This window comes from Ambystoma mexicanum, chromosome 11 (assembly GCF_040938575.1).
Source record: "Ambystoma mexicanum isolate Mex_15411 chromosome 11, UKY_AmexF1_1, whole genome shotgun sequence".
In the NCBI taxonomy this organism is placed as follows: domain Eukaryota; kingdom Metazoa; phylum Chordata; class Amphibia; order Caudata; family Ambystomatidae; genus Ambystoma; species Ambystoma mexicanum.
In genome coordinates this window covers 1014732578-1014754471 of record NC_090934.1, presented here as the reverse complement: position 1 = coordinate 1014754471, position 21894 = coordinate 1014732578, and positions in this window count along the sequence as shown.

Here is a 21894-nt window from a genome sequence, read left to right as displayed (position 1 = left end):
ATCACTCTAATCTCATTAGTATTCATCACATTAAAACGGAATCTCATAATACTCTGACGTAGTTTCCGTGAAGGACATTTTACGAGATATAGTTCCGGTTCTGGGAACCATTTCCATGCTGATAAGACTTGAGCATACAATTTTGAATTCATTATTACCGCATTATTCGCCACCCAATCAAATGCTTTAATCATTGTTTTAGTTTTGGTAGGTCTCTCCAAAAGGCATTTCATAGTGACACCAATATTGCTTAGAGTGTTTTCCACCTCCATTTTCAGGTTCAACATGCATTTCCCTGTGTCATTACAGCATACTTGATACAGAGAGTTATGCTTAGCTAGGACACACTTTCGATATAGTATCGCTTTTTTACAGTCCATACAGTATTTTAAGGAGTTCATGCCAAACTCATATCTTATTAATTGAAACAGTTCACATTTTGGCAGAAAAAATAATGGCTTTTTCCAGATTTTGGATTCAATAGTTTTTAGCTGCAATACTTCTTTCTCAGGATAGAATTCTAGGCCATATGTCAATCTTGGAATCATCTTCATCAGGTTGAAATCCCTACACGCACTCATTGAAGATTTACCATATTTACTTTTGATTACTCTTATTTGTTTCGCAGCATCAATGGCTTTGTGTTCCAGACATTTCTTTACAAAACTATTAGTTTCGCAGCATCAATGGCTTTGAGTTCCAGACATTTCTTTACAAAACTATAGGACATATTGCTTGCAAAAGAATAGCCTAAACACTTAAATGCTTTCCGTAATCGAATTGCTGTGCCCTCTACAAACCATACAGGATTAACACAGTTCTTGCTAGAATCACCCAGATTAATCACAACTGTTTTCTGAGGATTCATTTTCAATTTCAAATCTCTGATAAAGCTGGCAAAAGCGTCTATAAGCCTTTGCAGCCCAATTTTAGTTTTGTCAAAGAGCATGAAGTCATCCGCATAGGCCACCCACTTGATCACAATTCCTCCCACCTTAGGGGCTAGCAAGCCTGAGGAATCCAATCTAGCATTTTTCTCCCGAAACATACAGGTTAAATAAAATTGCTGCCAGGGCACATCCCTGTTTCAACCCATTCCTGGAAAAAATGTCCTTAGACATCAAGCCTTCTGAGTTAAGTCGAACCTTTAAAACAGTGTTTGAATACAGATGAATAAGCATAGAAAGCAGCCCCCCCCCATCTATGTTTAGTGTTACAAGTCTTCGCCATAAAAGCGGCCTGTCCACCATATCAAAAGCTGCCGAGAGATCCATTGACGCAGCATAAATAGGTGCATTCCCTGTTTTCGATGTTTGATTCTGCAGAATATTAACTAGTAAACTCCCGTTATCAGTACCCAGTCCTTTCCAAAATCCGATCTGACGGACATCGAGAATATCTTTGTCCTCTATCCATTTTAGCAGGTTTTCTAGAATTATAGCAGAAAATATCTTTGTCTCGATATTTATAAGGGATATAGGTCTGTAATTTATCGGATTCTGGCAATTGCCTTTTTTAAATATCAATATTACATATGATACTTTCCACAATTCTGGCATGGATTTTAGCTCAATTACATCTTTAAAAACCATATGTAGTAATTTTGCCCACAGATGTTCGTTGTCCTTAATTAGAGCCATAGATAAATTATTGGGTCCCGGAGTACAGGAGGCTTTCATTTTCTTGATTATAGATAGTATTTTTTCCACAGATACGTCAAGAATTCAATTGTGGTGTATCTGTCCTATCACAAAGTCGTCACTATTAGCATGTGCATATAATTTCTCAAAGTGTTCGCACCAGACCTTTTCACTAATAGGATTTGCATTTAATTGGATTTGTGCACTCTCCATACTATTAATCAGAGCCCAATAATTTCTCGAATTGGATTCCCTCATAGCTTTAAGCAAGGTTTCACCATCCTTCTGTAATAAACAGGCATAATGATGGATCCTCCAATTCTTGTACGCCTGTCGCCTCACTCTACACAGATTCTTGAGTTCCGCTTCGGGCATCATCTGTTTTTTTAAGGTACGCAGGTCCATATTTAGCCTAGTTCTTTGCAGCTTAGTTTCAAGATCAAATGTGTGTTTATGACTTTTTTTCTGAGAGGCTACCCCCAATCGTGGATACTCAAACTTAGCTAGCATTGACCCCAATAGCTCACCAAATTTATTAACCGAATATAGCTTCTTTTTCTCTTCTAAAGCAGTATTCTCGAAATCAAGCAACATTAGCATATTAAATTGGGATGTTTTTTTTCCATTCCACTTTATTCTAGATCCTCTAGTATTTACCACCATTTGTGCATTTTGTTATCTATACGCGTACCTTTATTACTAGGTCCAGATAGACTCCATGCACTCTCACTACTTGTTAGGGTACAGTCCACATTCATATCGCCTGCCAAGATTATTAAACCGTTTGGAGTAGATATCATCCATTCTTCTAGCGCTAAATTCAGATTGAAAATATATTTTCAAGCATACTAATATCATTGTCTGCATCGTTCCAATAAACATTGATAATCATCAAATGGACAGTATCCTTCACGGTTGCAATTCTGAAAGTAGCAACAATACAGGACGCATGCAAGTGTAACTTGTTTACCAGTGAAATATCTTTGTTGTTACGATATGCAAGGGCCAAGCCACCCTTGGGACACCCTCTTGGTCCTTTCGTACCAAACAGACCAAGGACAACAAAGCCATTCCATAACAGCGGTCCACAAGCCCAAGTTTCCTGTAGTAAAACAAAATCAAATTTCTCAAAGGACTTACAGACAATTTTGTTTTGGACCAAATGCGTATGTCCTCTAGAGTTCCAGGACATCAATTTATAGGAATTATCGGCGCTAAAGGGATTTACGCATACATTTTAGTTGTTCCAGAGATTCCTTAAGTGAAACCGCCATTGATCTCCACTCTTTCATTTCACTCAGGGTTAGGTTATTCCCACCTACTTGATTCATGTCCCGTTGATTCTCTCTTAGACTATTGTTTCGAGATAAGTGATCCTCATTTCTCATTGAAACATTATCACTATGATCCACAAACTCATACGTATCGAAACCCCTCTGCTGCAAAGCCCCAGCTTCCTTAAGAATCATAGCGTGCACAATTGGGGAGGCAATCACCAGTCGTACAAAATCCATCCTAAATGGGTGGATATAATCCACTAGTTGGATGTCACAGGATGATATGAGGGCTAGCTCTTGTATGTCACGAAATAGACTCAGAATGTATAGTCTGTTTAGGATTGGGGAATAAACATCCTCAAACACATAGTATAAGATCAAGCTTGGTTCATTAGGCCAGTGAGGCCTCCAGAGTTTTTCATTAGGGTTACTAAACTGTTTATTGCCTTTCACATAGCTCTCGTATGAAAGGTCTTGAGATCTGTCGGCATACGAGGTATCCTGAGGTGCCTCACGATCTCTCACAACATCACCGAATTGAATGTTATCACTCGCCTGGGCTCTAGGTTCGTATTTTGAATTTAGGCCAGAGCTTTTGCCGGGATCACAGTGACTATTATCATTCGGCATGATGTTTCCAGTAATTGTGGTTTCTGTAAGAGGCATCCTACCTAAATTATTTGTCAGTATTTCCTTTATTAATGGTCTTACATGTTCATCAGTCAAAGGACGGTCTCCATCATGAGAATCATCCTTATTGAGTGATGAATGATCTTTGTTTGCAATCGATTGTGGTATATTAGGTATTTCAGTACGGTCAGGGTTATTAAGCAAAGAGTCAATATTAGCTTGCACCTCATCAATCGTACATGCCTGTGCTTTATCTAAAACTACTTTATTTGTACCATCAGTACATCTCTTTTCATTCATAACTTCTTGTGCAGAACCCGAGGACTCCACATGTATTTGGTTCGCCTTTCTGATACTCTCATTATCCACATAGGTCTTTTGAACCCCATTCCCATCTCTGGAAGGTATCATTATTCTCATCGGAGCATCAGGGTTCTTAAATAAATCAAAAATGTCAAGCATCCCCAGCTCAATATTTTTTATGTTAGTGTCAATTCTATTGGTAACAATTTTATTTTTTATAGCATCTGAAAGTTTATTTACAGCATCAGAGTATCCGGTCACATTTATTTCTTTAACTGTACCGGCATACCCAGTCACGTTTGGTTCAGTTCCAATGCCGGTATACGGTACAGGCTTAACAGTTTGCGCCTCAGACCCAGCCTTAGACTGTGGTGTATCCTTTTTCTCCACAATCATCACATCTGGGTCGCGTAAGTTAATGTCTCTTAGGAACTTTAAAGATGATACGTTCATTGCCTTTTGAGCATGCACCTGTTTTTGCCTATTTTTTTTCATTTTTTTTTAGATAACTTAATGTTAAATATTTCTGCGACCTTGAACGGTCCATTAGCTACAGTTGGAATTTGTAAGTCTTCCACATGGCTATTGGTAATCAGGGTGTTGGTTACATCAATAATACTGTGGTCCTTAACTTCCAGCTCGCTCCTGGGTATAAGCAATTGCTGATCACCAGGTACTAGTAGTCCATTACCTGTGGTAGCAATTAGCTTACATACATCTTTGCCATATTTTCAGCTAACATTTCAGGGAATGCTATCATGGCTAGCAACATTTCTTTCAAAATACAGGTCTGTGATTTTACTTCTTTTAATATGTCACCTTGTATCCCATCAGTTCCCTCAACATTCCAAGGCATACCAATCCTCCTCATCTCAGTCATCACCTCAGCTAGATTCACTAAATTGCATCTTGAATTAGAACATTGTGTGGATGATTCAAGATGCTCAGATAATCCTAACATAGTTATTTCACCTGAGGCAAATATAGGCGGTGTTGTGTCCATAAGAGATACAGCAGTCTGGCTTTGTGTTTCTTCAATAGGATAATTCTCACCCGTTTCCCTCCCAACTCCTTCCAATCTCGGTTCCTCATTGAATAGAGACTGCGAGGAGGCAGGGATATCATCTTCTTGCCTTTCCAACATCATTTTTGCAGATTCATTTTGCGCACATACAATCAAGTCCTCATCAGAGTCAGAGGATACAGGGAGTGCTAGCGCATTAGCGTGGGCTATGCTCATTCGCCGAGTTTTAATGTTAGTCGCCATTGCTGCATAACGTTTACCGCCAGCAAGCTTTCTTTTCATTACTCAAATCACTCAAATTAGGCAAAACAATTTCCACCCTTTAGAATGCACACAACAAAACAGCTTATTATGCCTAGAACAGACACCTCTTAAGGCCGGATCGCTCAATAACAATACAGGCTAAGCTCTTAGCATGCCTAAATGCCTTATTCAAAAGAACGGCTCAAAGAGTATAACCATACCGTAGCTTTTAGTCTGCACACTGGGCAATGCAGCAAACAGCCAACAGCCGTACTTTTTCGTACTTTGGTGTGCGCGCGCGTGTGCGCTGCACACACAGATTTTGAAAGTGGAGGGGGCGGAGTCAGAGGCGGGCTTTTGCCGCAATGGCCCAATCAATGCAGGCTGAAAATAAGTGAAAGGGGCAGCGTTAGGTGTACACGGAAAAGGGTTGATTGAGAACCAAACGTGATTACACCGAGTCAACAGTAAACAGGATTGCAATAAACGTGATTACACCGAGTCAATGACAATATTTACATCAGTCAAATGGGAAGTCAGGCAGCTTCCGTGTTCCTGAAGGGGACGTCTGCTCGGCGTTACTCTTACCGCACGGCAATGTAAATCCTTTCAAGTCTGGGTGCGGCAGGCAAGTCCAAGGTAGTGCTTCCAGCCAACAGCCGTACTTTTTCGTGCTTTCGTGTGAGAAGGAGATTTCTTCGGTGGAGGTGCAGACAGAGAAAGGTGATTGAGCCCTTGGCACCCGAGGTACAGGTTCGTAAGGAGAAGGATGCAGAGGGAAAGGGCAAGAAGAAAAAGCTGCCATACATGGGCATTACGAAACCTTTGGGAGCACATTTGATGACAACAAAAAAACATAAGATATGGGCAGGGGAATTTGTGGACCTGTTCAAGATGCTACATAGGGAGGTGAGAGCCAAGGAGGGTTCTAAGGAGGAGGAGAGGGAGCTGGCCTCGCGTTAAGGGTGCCGGTGACGATCGAGAATTGGACGTCGGCTTTTATTGTCTATGCGAGTGTCTATTGTGAGAAATTTTCAGAGTGAAGTGTGGCTCTGTTGAAGTACATGGACGTGATTAGAAAGACATTCACAAGCTTCGGGGGTTTTACGTGGGTGCGTTATGATGAGGAATTTAGGGCGAGAATGGCAAAGCATAGCCAGGCAGTCTGGGGTGAGATAGATATGGATCTCTGGCTGCAGTGGACAGCACCGACGAGGCCAGCTCCAACGTTGCACACAGCAAGTGGTTTGCCTGTGCCTTTCCGGCCCTTTCTTGGTTTCCCTGCCCACAAGGGGCCAGGGGGAGGAGGCAGAGGGCAGCCCTCAGCGGCATGCTGGGCCTTTAACAAGGATGGCTGCACAAGGACGGTATGTAAGTTTAGACACGAATGCAGGCGGTGTGCAGGGAGGCACCCAATTACGCAGCGTTTCCAGCAAGGGGACAGAGGGAGAGGGCAGGGAGCAGGCTGGGGGGTTGTGGGGAAACGCTTTTACTCCAATTAAGGTGGAGGTGTTGGAGAAGTGGCTGGAATTTTAGCCGGACAGGGAGGGAGCGAAGATCTTGGGAGATGGTTTTCGTTATGGTTTTAGGCTGGGTTATCAGGGTCCAAGGGTGCGTCATTGGGCGGAGAATTTGAAGTCAGCCAGGGAAAACGTGGAAGTGGTAAGAGAGAAATTGGGCAAGGGGATAGCAGTGGGTAGGGTGGTAGGGCCATTTTCTGATCTGCCAGGGAATTTAGTGATATCCCCACTGGGTTTCATGCCCAAGAAGGTTCCGGGGGAATTCAAGTTGATACACCATTTGTCATGGCCGGAGGGCATTTCGGTTAATGTTTTTATTGCCCTTGGAGGAGGGTGGGGTTGCGTACGCGAGTTTGGATCAGGCGGTGGGTTTGGTGAGGAAGGCTGGGCGCGGGGTCTTCATGGTCAAGTGCGACATTAAGGCGGCTTTCAGGTTGCCGCTGGTGCACCCGGAGGATTTTTGGCTGCTGGGAATGCAATTTGAGGACTGCATTTACATAGACAAGGCCTTGCTGATGGGTTGTGCAATTTCTTGCACTTTGGTCGAATGTTTCAGTTCATTTTTACAGGTCCCTTTCAAGATGGCGCCCGAATAGGGACCCTCCCCTACTTGTTCCATCGTGTACATTGTAATTGAGTAAAGGCGGAGAACGACGAGGACGGGACGATTGAGCCGGGATCAAGAGGTGTTCGGGGCGCCCTGCAGAAGTGATGAGAGATTCCTTTGCAGATCTGCACACACCTGATCCCTGATCGACGTATCTGGCTAGAGAACAAGGAGGCGAGGGTCCCGAAACGAGGAAGAAGCCAAGGAAAGCAGACACAACGTCATTGGTTGCATCAGTATACAGACGAATTGTGTCCTGGAGGACAAATTGATTTATCAGGTGAGTCATTCCCCGATTCAAAGTAATCCTGATATTAGTTGAGAGTTGACTTTGCAAAATCAAACGCAGTCTGGGGTGAGATAGATATGGATCTCTGGCTGCAGTGGACAGCACCGACGAGGCCAGCTCCAACGTTGCACACAGCAAGTGGTTTGCCTGTGCCTTTCCGGCCCTTTCTTGGTTTCCCTGCCCACAAGGGGCCAGGGGGAGGAGGCAGAGGGCAGCCCTCAGCGGCATGCTGGGCCTTTAACAAGGATGGCTGCACAAGGACGGTATGTAAGTTTAGACACGAATGCAGCAGGTGTGCAGGGAGGCACCCAATTACGCAGCGTTTCCAGCAAGGGGACAGAGGGAGAGGGCAGGGAGCAGGCTGGGGGGTTGTGGGGAAAGGCTTTTACTCCAATTAAGGTGGAGGTGTTGGAGAAGTGGCTGGAATTTTAGCCGGACAGGGAGGGAGCGAAGATCTTGGGAGATGGTTTTCGTTATGGTTTTAGGCTGGGTTATCAGGGTCCAAGGGTGCGTCATTGGGCGGAGAATTTGAAGTCAGCCAGGGAAAACGTGGAAGTGGTAAGAGAGAAATTGGGCAAGGGGATAGCAGTGGGTAGGGTGGTAGGGCCATTTTCTGATCTGCCAGGGAATTTAGTGATATCCCCACTGGGTTTCATGCCCAAGAAGGTTCCGGGGGAATTCAAGTTGATACACCATTTGTCATGGCCGGAGGGCATTTCGGTTAATGTTTTTATTGCCCTTGGAGGAGGGTGGGGTTGCGTACGCGAGTTTGGATCAGGCGGTGGGTTTGGTGAGGAAGGCTGGGCGCGGGGTCTTCATGGTCAAGTGTGACATTAAGGCGGCTTTCAGGTTGCCGCTGGTGCACCCGGAGGATTTTTGGCTGCTGGGAATGCAATTTGAGGACTGCATTTACATAGACAAGGCCTTGCTGATGGGTTGTGCAATTTCTTGCACTTTGGTCGAATGTTTCAGTTCATTTTTACAGGTCCCTTTCAAGATGGCGCCCGAATAGGGACCCTCCCCTACTTGTTCCATCGTGTACGTTGTAATTGAGTAAAGGCGGAGAACGACGAGGACGGGACGATTGAGCCGGGATCAAGAGGTGTTCGGGGCGCCCTGCAGAAGTGATGAGAGATTCCTTTGCAGATCTGCACACACCTGATCCCTGATCGACGTATCTGGCTAGAGAACAAGGAGGCGAGGGTCCCGAAACGAGGAAGAAGCCAAGGAAAGCAGACACAACGTCATTGGTTGCATCAGTATACAGACGAATTGTGTCCTGGAGGACAAATTGATTTATCAGGTGAGTCATTCCCCGATTCAAAGTAATCCTGATATTAGTTGAGAGTTGACTTTGCAAAATCAAACGCCCTAGGTAAGGTTGATTAACCATGGGGAAGGTTGAAACATGCCTGGGGTATTGTCCACCCTAGCAGGGTTTTTCCGCTGTGATAGACAATCTTTGGAAGATGGCCAAATTGCACCACCTGGTGGAACGCCGGCGTATGAGATGTATGTGAAGTATGGTGTGGGAGCGATAATATTCAGTGAGAATTGGCATAGGCAAACCAGAAAGCAACAAGAACATCAGTGTCCGATAAATGGTAGTTTTGAGATAGCAAGAATAGATAATTTGGAAAGAGTGTTGATAAGAAAGAAAGCGCATCCTGCAGCATTTGATATTGTTAAGGACTGGAGAAAGGAAGCAATGCTCCGATTTAGAAGTAGAGCGAAGCATGCGCGCAGGCATAAATCAAAAGGTGAAGTAGCAGAAGAAAAGGAGGAGGAGGAGTGGACTGAGAGTCTAAGAAGGTCAGGTAGACGTGACCAGTTAAATATAGAAAAAATATACCCACAACGAGAATTGAACATAGCAGATGAAGTGATGGAAAACATATTGATCCATACAAAACAAGGCCCAAGATCAGAAGCGAGGCCAAACACATCAGTAACTATTGCTCAAGCCCCTCCCGTAGCTCAAACTCTCCCTCCCGCAGCTCAAGCCCTCTCACAGCCACAGACCGCGCGCGTAACAATTCCTATTAGCCAACCAGGCCAACAGCAGACACTCCCCGTTCCCATTGTCCCATCCGCATCACCCACCTTAGATACAGACTCGGTAAATTGAAACTGCGGGGGCGAGAGGTGGGACTGAACAAAGTGGATGCACGAGGGTAACTCGCAGTGCGATCAGCAAAGAAAAGAAGGTGGAATTGCAGCAACAGGCAGAAATGGATATAGGCGGGAATGATGGGACGGCAGCATTGGCTTCGACATATGACTTCCGAAGAAGCAACGAAAGACAGGTAGTGTTGGAATGCATGGGTGAATATTTGGTGGAGAGATGGAAACAGTTAATTGGGAAATTACCACCGCAGCAATTGTTAGACTTAAATGCATTAGCACGTTGTAGACAAAGAGATGAAGAAGTGAGGGAACATGTGTATGGATTTTTTGAACTTAAAGATGAATTGGATAATGAATATGCTGAAATGTTTACTGCACCTGGGTACAGGGGTAAGGATATCGGGAGAAATAGAAAGGAGGCAGTAGAGCCATATATAGAGCGACGACATTAGATGTCGTCAGTACAGAGGAGCAACAAATTGAAAGTATGTATACGAGAAGCATTCAGATGGATGTCGGATTCCAATATCCCCACAATGGAGATACATGAGATATTTGATGAATATTCCATGCCCATGAAAAGAAAAGCACTGCAGTAGATGGCTGAACATTTACTAGACAAAGATATAAAAAATGACAAGGCCAGCCCACCCGAAATAATGGCAGTATATAAGAGAGCACTAGAGCGAGAGACAGGAGAGACAGCCCTATCGCTTGATCTGGGAATATTATTACACATGAGAGAAGGGGGAGGGACAGTAAGTGGGCCATTCCCCATGAGGGAGGTCCCACCTACCTTTGTGCCAAAAACAGAGGTTCCCGCAACAGGCATCGTAGCGGCGCAGGTAACGCCAGCCCATTATACCGCCCAGTACGTGCATGTCCCCTTTTCAAGACAGGAGATGAACAACATAAAGCAGACGATTCCCGATATAAGAAAGAATCCTGCAGGATTTTACAAGGAAATAGGGTCCTGCCTGCAATCATCCGTGCTTACCATGGGTGACACAGACCTAATATTCCCAGTGATCCTGCCAACAGACATGTGGAAGCAAATAAGAAAGGTGGATGACGCAACGGCCTATGGCGCCACATGGGCAGACTTGGTAATAGAAGACAGGAATAAAGCGGTTGGAGGGACACCAGGAGCGAACATGGTAGCATTACCAGCATGCATAATACAGAAATTAAAAGAAATTGTCCCAGAGAAAAGAATTCAATGGGACAAGTTGACTGCCTGTGTGCAAGGCAAGGATGAGTTAGCAACAGATTATTTTAATAGATTTGAAGAAGTATTCGCAGACTTCAGTGGGCAGGATGTAAGCTCGGAAGCGGGGAAGAGGCTATTTGTTGATAAATATGTGAGGGGGTTGAGACTTCCAATTTAGAACCTAATATTGACATCAGAAAGTGCATGGCAAGCAAAAACGCTGGGTGAAGTATTGCACATGGCCCAATATTACGAGACAAGAGTGAATCCGGGAAAGGGCCAGGAGGAGAGAGATAGAGTAAATCTGAAAACAAGGGTGTTACTGCAGCAAGTAACAGGACATAATAGAGGAAGAGGAAACGCACAGGGGAGGAGTAATTTGAATATGCTGGGGGGCAATTGGCACCAAATCAGTGTGCATACTGTAAGGAGGAAGGACACTGGCGAGCGCAATGTCCACATTTACAGAATAGAAATGGATCTGGTCAGCGAAGACAGCACAGGGGGCACCAAGGAGCGATTGGACCAAATAGGAATAGTATGCAGCAGCACCACAATAATGAAGGTAATCCAAACCAAGCCCAAAACCAAAGTGCTCCTAACCAGAGTCAGGGTCAGCAAAACCAACAGTATGGGAATCAGAGTGGGGGAAATAGAGGAAAGAATGGGAACATTTTCAATACGCAGTCAAATACGTATTACAGTAATAGTAGTGACTACACATCGGACGATGTGTTATTTCCCCAATAGGACAGCCCAGGGCAGGGGTCGGAACCAGTGTCTATTCCCGTGAATCAGAGAGGACCCTAGGTAGAAATGGGAGTCGGGAAGAAGGACCACCGCTTCCTTATAGATACAGGAGCGCAAAAGTGTTCAATAGACCATCACTTGGTTCCGGATATACCACTGTCAGGGCAAAAGAATGTTTCCGTAGGGTTCGCAGGTACACCAGTCATAAACCCAGTGTCCCAACCAGTCCCAGTTACTATAGGACCATTAACATTGTCCCTTTCTCTTAACAGACAATTGTGGGGAGAACTTGTTGGGAATGAACTTGTTGAAAAAGCTAGATGCGACTATACATTGTACGTCAGACGGGGTGTTTCTAACGATTTGGCCACAAGATGCCCCTGTGTCAGAATTCATGTCTGAAACCTTGCCAGGAGAGTTAAGAGAAGTACCAACCTGTATAGGGGCGATGCATGACAATGATGTAGGATGCTTGAAGATAGAGCCAGTGAGGATCATTTTGAAAGAAGGAGTTACACTGCCAAGAATTCCCCAGTATAAAATTTCGGCTAACGGAGAGAAAGGATTGAAAAGTATTGTTTCATATTTGGTAAAATTAGGGGTAATTGAAGAAATTACAGGCAGTACACGTAACAGCCCGATTCTTCCAGTATTTAAGAAAGGAGGCAATGAAGTACCATATCGTTTCATAATTGATTTGCGCGCGCTAAACAAAGTAGTAGATCCACAATTTCCTTTGGTCCCCGACGTCACTACAATATTGACAATGATACCTGCCTCAGCAGAATACTTTAGCATAATTGATCTAAAAAATGCTTTCTTTAGCATTCCGGTGGACAAAGACAGTAGATATTTGTTCGCGTTCACATTAGGGGGACGATCATTTACATTCACGCACATTCCACAAGGATATACGGAAAGTCCGAGTATTTACAGTAGAGCGTTAAAAGAGCAGCTAGACATGCTAGAATTACCAGTGGGGTGTGTACTATTGCAATACATAGATGATCTATTGATCGCTGCTGATACAGAAGAGATTTGTAAAAAGAGCACCTTATTACTACTGTCACACCTAGTGGCACATGGCCATAAAGCTAGTTTGAAGAAGTTTCAATATAATCGAAAGGAGGTAGCTTATTTGGGCTACCTACTTTCGAAAGAGGGGAGAAGGCTAACGCCAGAACGCATAGAAAGTATTTCTTGTATGCCTATTCCAAAGACACAGAAAGGAGTCAGAGCCATAATAGGCATGGCTTCTTATTGCCGGCAGTGGATTGGTAATTTTGCGTTAATTGTGAAGCCAATGGTGCTATTAACTAAGAAGGATGCGGTGATGCCTTTGCAATGGAATGAAGAATGTCAGAGAGCGTTTGATCAATTGAAAACTGCATTATGTTCTGCTCCAGTTTTGGGCACGCCGTATTATGAAAAAGTTTTTAGATTATTTGTATGCGAGAATGAAGGATGTGAATTAGCTGTTTTGACACAGGAACAAGGTGGAAGAAATAGGCCGTGCGGCTATTTTTCTTCTGCGCTGGACCCTGTAGCGCACGCACTACCACGATGTTTGCGATCTGTTGCGGCGGCTGCTGCATTGGTGAAACAAACGGAAGGGATGGTATTGGGGCATACTTTAATTCTGATGGTGCCACATGCCATAGATATCCTATTAAATAGGACACAGACGCAACACCTCACCTCCGCTAGACTGACAAGATATGAGATTATCTTGTTCGCGCCCCATATCCAAATTATGAGGTGTAGCGCTTTGAATCCTGCAGGATTAATGCCATTGCCCATAAAAGAAATTGGTGACAATGAATCGCCACCCCTTGATTGCTTAATGGTCACTGAGGAAGAAACGAAGGGGAGAGTTGATTTAAGTGACATCCCACAAAACGAGCCAGATGGAGAGTTATTTTGTGTCGGCTATTGTTTTAAACTACCTGATGCTATCACTACCCTAGAGAGCGTTGTAGAAAGCAAAAGAATTCCCTACAACTCGGCACAAGCCGCAGAAATAATAGCATTGACCAGAGCCTGTGAGATTTCTGAAAATTTGAACGTGAATATCTACACTGATAGTCAGCATGCTTTTGGGGTGGTTCATAACTTTGGTCGACTCTGGGCTGAGAGGGCTTTCTTGACATCGCATGGGGCCAGAATTCAACATGGCCCTTTGATTGTATGATTGCTGTCTGCACTCACGTTTCCAAAGCGCCTAGCCATAGTGAAATGCGAGGCACATAAAAAGGTAACATGCAAAGTAGGACAGGGAAACGCATTTGCAGACAGAATTGCGAAACAAACTGCCACTGATTTGAATAATAAAATGATGACAGTCCAGACTGAGGAAGTACCCTGTATGATAGAAGATGAAATTGCCACTGTCAAAGAGATGCAGGCCGAATCCAAGGCCGATGAGATACAAGGGTGGGCAGAGGGCTCTGCCGAGTTAGATTTAGAGGGTTGTTGGGTGGACAAGGGAACTAAAAACTGGATGTTGCCAAATTCTTATGTGACTGCAATGGTCACAATGGCTCACAGCCCTACCCCCATCTGTGTGAAAAAAATAATACAGCATCTATCTACGGTATGGCAGAATGTAAACATAAAGAAGAATGCAGAGAGGTTGGTGCAGAACTGTATCACGTGTTTACAACACAATGTAGGAAAGGGAACAGTGACTCCAATAGGCAGTTTTGGCCCGCCCTCTATGCCTTTTGAGGTAATCCATTTTGATTTCATAGAGATGGAGAAGTGCCAAAACTTGAAATATGTTTTAGTGGTGATCTGTGCATTCAGCAAGTGGGTGGAGGCATATCCCTTAAATGACTGCACAGCAATGAGTATGGCAAAAGTAATGCTTAAAGAATACTTTTCCCGTTTTGGCTTGCCCCATGCAATATGGTCAGATAATGGTCCACATTTTGTGGGAGCAGTGGTGTTAGATATGTGCAGGTCTTCAGATTGATAAAAGATTTCATAGTTCAAGGCATCCGAGTTCGGCCGGTCTTGTTGAGAGACACAACGGAATCCTCAAGTCAAAAATTAGCAAGATATGTGCAGGGAGCAAGTTGAGTTGGGTGGATGCATTACTGATAGCGCTATTGTGCATGCGTACGTCTGTACAGGCTAGTACTGGGCTCTCCCCGTATGAGATTGTGGGAGGCCGGCAAATGTTTGGTGCGCACCTCAGCCAAGGCGACTGAGTGAAGTGGAACATCCTGTACTTAGCACTTATTGTGGCCTTTAATGAAGAAATTGCGTTTGATTCATCAGCAGGTGCAGGAGGCTCTACCCGTAAGATATACTGGTCCAGGGCATGCGCTGGAGCCAGGCGACTGGGTGCTGCTAAAGAACTTTGAGAGAAAATCATCGTTAGCACCCAGGTAGCGCGGCCCCTATCAAGTGCTTCTGGCAACGCAGACGGCAATACGGGTGGATGGGAGGAAGTCGTGGATCCATGCCACCCATGCCAAAAAGATCCCATCTCCACGGAAAGACTTGCCCAATCCGGACGACCAGAAAGAGACAGCGGTCCCAGAAACAAAAGAAACTGCTGCCAGTCCACTGCCGCTAAATCTGTCCGAGCGGAAAGTGAAACTCGAAACAAAGCCTGAAAAGATTGCCAAAAAGGGGAAAGGGCAAAGAGTGCCCCAACGCTGCCCAGCAGAACCTACATCACTGTTGGCCGAAACGAAATCTGCTTTACAAATAACGTCAGATACTAAACGTGTACCCCTTTGGCGCCCACCAGCACTTGCCATTGCGCCAGAGCCAAAGACCGAATCCGCATCACTGTCACGGCGCACACCAGCATCTGCCATTGCGCCGTAGGCTGGGGCTGAGCCTTGATCTGGAAGTGCACCGGCACTGTTCACGGATCACATAATACCAGGAGTGAGGTGATATGATTTGCGGCCTCGAAAGACAGAGTGATCCACAGTTCTTTGGTGTTATGCTAACCTCTGGTTCCGCTCAAGGACGGAGAAGGAACTAGAGGTGTAGAGGAGAGAAGCGTGAGAATTGTGCAAATCGGACAATTCAAGACTCGCGGCTCCTCGGTGCGATCATAAAAAGTACATGTGTCCTGAACCAGAGCGGACAAGCTCGGCGCACATGGTACTAAGGCAATAGAGAACTGTTCAGAAGTCCTCTGAGCAGTATGAGAGAGGATAAGTGATCTTGCCTAGGACGAAAAAGTAAATCAAGCTGCAAAGGGCTGGCAGACTAAACTGTTCACAATTCCTTTGAACTTATTGACATCCGGACAAGTGCGACGAAGAGAGATATCCATGACAAACTTTATCAGGAAGAAGAAGGACGGTGAGAAAAGTGTCGGGACCGGTTTCAGCCTCCTCCTGCACCACGGCTGAGAATGAGTTAGTTATAAAGACTGTAAATTTAGGGGAAACGCATGGTAAAAAAAATTCTATGCTGGCTTTGACGATAATAATGTGCTTCATGAGTGTGGTAGCACCAATAACGACAGCGTTGGTGTTATGGCATGTGGAATCTATACACCCATTGGGAATGCTTTTACCAATAGTTAATATATCCATTACTGAAAGCCCGGTTCAGGTGATTACTTATACCTTGTCCCCAATGGAAGAGAGACACAGAGAAGGGTATGCGACAATACGCTGCAACTTATCATGAATATGACGCATGCAATTCTAAAGAAAAATAATTGTTGGGTATGCGCCCATTTACTGCAGCATGCGGGGAAAGGAATAGGGTGGTATGTACAACCACTACCATTGAGTTCTGCATGCAGTGCATCCTTAGGTGCAATGTTCTATGGAAAGTGGAATAAGAGTAGTACGGGTCAATTAGACAGAACAAACATGAATGAGTTTGAGGAAATAATTATGAGGCCTGTGGGTTGTTCCATATTCCATAAAGCACAAGTGATGACCCCAGAACCTACGCCAAAAAGTACGCGAAAAATAACATGACAAAATAGACGAGATAGATTGTCCCCACCAGTTAAAACATCTGTGATGACGTTTCGTGTAAGAACAGACGGGAACAAAGATGCAATTCCCCCTTCTTACACGGTGAATTACAACCCGAGAACTGTCCCTTTTTGTCTAAAAAAGAAAGGCTCCTATTCAGTAGGAACATTTAATGGATGCATGAATACAGTGGTATTAAAATGCGAAATAGAACCAGTATATGTGGGAGATCCAGTCTATTTTATATGTGGAGAGAAAGCATATCCTTGGTTGCCCAGAAACTGGGGAGGTACAGGTTACCTAGGTCTACTGTTCCCGGGAGTGTTTCTCTTAGAAACAGCAGACATGGCCAGGCTATCCAGATCTAGAACCAAAAGGAGTAGCGAAGGTGTTTTGATAGCGACGGACGTAGAAAAATCACTCATTCCATTCTTGTCCCAGATAGTGAACTCCTACAACATAAGGCAGCTGTCCAGAATACTAAAAGATACCATAAACACAACGACAGATATACTATTTAACATGACGTTGGAAGAAAAAGGAATTAGGTTAATGACGCTGCAAAATAGAATGGCTCTCGATGTAATCCTGGTTGATCGTGGGGGAATTTGCAAGATTGTGGGATCAGCGTGCTGATTATTCGTAGATGACTATTCCCCTACGATTTTTGAAGCAATAAAGAAAATGCATGTCCTAAGCTACGAACTCCCTACTAGAGGAGGGGGCTGGGGAATAGAGTCCTGGTTTTGGGGAATACTGCGTTCTTGGGGATGGAAGTTGATCTCGATATTAGTAGTGGTGTTTGGAATATTCATAACGTGCTGTTGTTGCATACACTGCCTACCGTTAGTTTGCACTGAGGTAACTGAGGGATGTACTAAGGGATGTATGCATATGATGACAAAAAGAAAACGAACTTATGGCCGGGATGACAGAGACACAAATGAAATGAACACAGTGAAAGAATTAATGGCTATAGATATTAATGAAGATGATGATGCTTATAATAGCATGCAAAATTCAGACATAAGTGCTTCAGATTTATCGTCATCAGAGGAGGATACAATAAATGAATGAGACGTTTGGCATACGGCCAAAGGAGGGTTTGTCAGTCTAGGAAAAATGGATACCTCTCATGATTGACGGCAAACGTATTTTGGTAGCCGAAGGCCAACCGTCTCATGCACGAAACAATAGAAATACAGGTTTCCGAGTTTACCAATTAACGGCCATTTTGATGTCACAAGGATCGCCATTTTGTTTTCTAACAATTGCTCATTGCTTTCTGTTCAAATTGCTTCACAGCACATTTTCTGCTTACACTGCTCGACTGTTAACATTGTTGTCTGAACATAAAAGGACAAGGCAGCAGGGCCGCGAGGCTAATGAGAGTTTGTTGAAACACAACGTAGGCAGCTCCGGGGAGGAATGCCCGGCTCCCTCCCGAATGTAGCCTTGAAGCAGAACTGCAGGGCATTTAATCATTTCACAGCTGCCAGCCAGTCTCGTTATATGGTAGACTATGTTAGAATAAAGCAGCTAAAGGCTTGAATGATGCTCTTCTTACGCCCCCCCCCCCTTTACTGAGCCCTGTAGAGCGTGTCGGCTCCCAGGACACGAATAGCACCTCATAGGTAGCAAGGTCGGGAATATGACTCTTCCCCCGTATGTAGCTTGCTTCCAAGAACAGAAGCACTGTGTTCTGTTCAACAAAAAAAAGATGTCTCTGCACTTGCAAAGTTGCATATTGTTACTAGAATAGATATTTGAAGGTGTCATATTCGTCGAAAGTGTCCATCATCAAACCGAGTTCAAAGAAACCCAATAAAGGGGGGTATTAAACATGTCACAGCCGATTGTATGATATGCATTTTGTATATATGTAACTGATGTACGTAATTCACTCTCTTGCGTCCCTTGAGGTCTAGAGATACACGTCACGGGGCGTGGGACCGAGTTGGCCAACTGAGACTATTTGCTTTGCAATAAACCCTAGCTTTGGGAATACAACCTCGTGTCTGGCGTATCTATCGTGTGTGATGACTTGCCTTGTTTCCATAGACATGAGGGACCCCTAAGGGCCCCTTTCAGCAGGCGACGGTTGAGGACGAGCGTTTGTCCCTGCCCGCCCACTCTCTTTTTCAAGGTCGGCAAGGGCGCACATTTTGGGGGAGGTGGGTTTTTAATCATTGAGTTTTTTGTTTTGTTTTCCCCCCCTAAAGAGGTTCATGGGTTTTTTATGCCTAGAGTTAAAGGGCCGGAGGGGGTTTGTTGGCAGTTTTCTTGTGACAGGTGTTAAGATGGATTTCTGAACTCTGTCCTGGAAGGCCAGAGGTTCAGAAGGCCAGCCTAGTTTCTTGGAACAGGGTAACCTCTGGTCAAGCAAGACCAATCAAGGTAGCGATCGCGGCGGTCAAGACTAGGTCTCAAGAGGGGTGAGGGTGAATGAAAGCCCGCAATGAGCACACAAAGCAAGGACACTTACAAACTACTCCAAGCAGGTGTTATATTAAAAATATAGACACATTTATTACAAGGCCTTTGTAATATTGACCATAGTAAAGAATCACGATAAAACTCAAGTAAACCAATACATCACAATCAAATACAGTATATATACAATTACCGAAGGGTCTAAAGAGTTAGAAGCACGAAATATGCAGACCACCTAGATGGGGAGGAAAACAGGCAGTGCAAGTAATCGTTTAGACCCAGTTCGCCTTCAGAGGCCACCTAACTAGAAGGAAGTCCGAGCCCTACGAAGAGTGGAGCCTTGTGCTCAAAAGTACCTGCACACGCTGGTGCCAGTGGGCCAAGGGGAGTCTCTTCAAGGAAGTCAGGCAGTTCAGAGCGGTGAACAAAGGAGGGCGAACAGATCTCCGCTACTCAAGCGCGGCCTCCACTTGCGGGCAGAAGCAGAGCGCGAGTGCGAAAAAAGTGTGCTGTTTAACACAGCGAGGAAAAGCTACGGGCTACTGCAGGAGTGCGACCAGTTCCTAGCGTTGCTACTCACCGGTCCCTGATGCAGGCAGACACAGGCTTCTCCGCATCAGTTTCAGTGCTGGCAGGTTCAGATGCGAGCAGGGTACGTCTCGGCGTCGTGTAGATTCCGCGGCAGCAGAAGTTAGAGTTGAGGATGTCCCAAACGCAGTGAACCCGCACAGATTGTTACCACAGCAGGGCAACGGAGCGGCCGTGTGTATTTCAGTCCATTGTACACTTCTCACTTCAGACCTGGGAATGCCAAGTGTACGAATCGTATGAGAGTGCTAAGGACTAGGAATACAACACAACCTGATGGCAGTAACAAAGCAAGACTCCTATGTAGGCTGGTCAGTCCACTGGATGGCCCAGAGACGGTCCGAAGGCTTACGTGCAGGAGATGGTGAAGATGCTGAGAACAGTTGTTCCCACTATTCCAAAGGGTCGAAGTACCAGTACAGGCCTTCTCGTTCGATCAGAGGTAGAAAGGGTTTCACAAAGCAACAGCAGTGCAGAGGAGCAGTCCTTCAGCGGGTCACCAGCGATTCCTCGGTTAAGCCTCGTAGTTGCAGGATACTTGGCTCCTGTATCCCTTTGTTCGTGAGAACTCAGCAGATCGACCTGGTAGTGGCGTTTCCAGCCTCCTCTTATCCACGGTTCCCTTCGCGCCAAAATGGAGAGGACCCAATTGGAGATCTACTCACAAAACACTCACACCATACGTGGACCTATCACGGACCACGGTGGTCCCAGGCATTCAAAACACACTAGACTCTCTGCCACCCAGGATGTGTATTGGGACCAGACATCCCAGCCCACATCCTGGAGGCACACACAAGGCCTGTAGAAGCCCGCGAAAGCATCTGTGTTTCGCGGGAAAGTACATGCCCAAATAAGGAAGGCCCCGGGTCGGCTCGACCTGAGGAAGGTGGAGGGGGCACGACGGTCAGCGGGCAGGACAAAGAGCCTCGTAGTGTGGCCCTTTTGGAAGCCAGGCCACCATTTTGGGCTAAGCGAGAGAAACACGCTTAAACAGCCAAAAGGAGCTCAAAACACAAAGAAACGATCGCTGCCACCAGTCCCGTCCCTGATTCACTTGCACCGTTTGTTAACAATACAAAGAGAGTGTCTAGGGCCTGTAGAAGACTAGAGACACAAGAGAGCAGTAACTTAGCTTACAGTGCCCTCTTGTGTCATGTTGCGCGAAAGCTGCAACATGATAAAAGAACTACGGAAAACAACGTTTCCCGGTACTGACTGTCTTAAGGGCATGTCAGTTTCCCGTAAGAATGGCGCGAAAGCCCAGAGGAGTGCGGCATAAGGCTGTGCTTCTCTGGCAAAGTCTAGATCAGGGTGCAAAACAACAGCAAAAAGTTTAGGGGTTGCCACATGGAAGGAACATTACCTACAATTAGAAATCTTTCCTAACAACAGGCTGTGGCATTAGTTGGGGAAGTTATGATGTAAGGTTTTCTCGTTGCTGATGTGGCAGATCAGCCTGGCTGCAGGTCATAGGAAGGTGGAGTTTGGTGTAGAAGGGAGTTGTAGGGTATGAGGTTGTTGGTTGCCGGGGGCATGGCCCCTTTAGATGAGGGGGGAGTGAAGCACAATTTGGGAATAGCGCGGGAAATGATGGGGGTGGTGCTGTTTGCACAAATGTTTGCACAAACGGGCTACCCTGGGGAACAGGTATTGAAGATGGAGAGGCAGGGCCCCGGGGAGAAAGCGGGAAGCCTTGAGAAGATGGTAAGGAGACGGTAGGGAGCAAGGGATAGGTAGGGAGGAAGATGAACTGATTTAATTATTTAATTGTTGGGGAATTTAAAGTGTTTAATTATTACATTTGTTTGGTTGTTAAAACATTTTGTGTTCGTCTGTAAGGCCACGCAGCCATGTTAGCGGTTATGTGTGAGCTTTGGCCTGTCACATTAAAGCAACCTTTTCCACTACAAGCGAGTCTGGGTGTTTTTGTACAGTAAACCCAAAGGAATCCCTGCAGCAGCTAAGTGGTTAACATTAAAGCAAGAGACAAAGCAAACATCCTGGTTATTATATACTTTTGAAATAATACGGTGAACGCATACACATTCAGTCAGATGATCGTGTATAAACAGAGGAGAACCCATGAAGACAACAACCTGGCTCCACAACCATGCCTTAAGTCTCCTAAGAAAGAGGCAGTGTGTTGGATAGCAACAGTTGAAGCATGACGAAGCAACTCACAAAAGAACCTCTCTTGCCAGGGGCAGAACGCCAGCATTTTCAGACTTCAAACGGGAAGTTGTTCTTAAGGCCCACGCAGCATATCAATGCATACCATTATGAATGTCT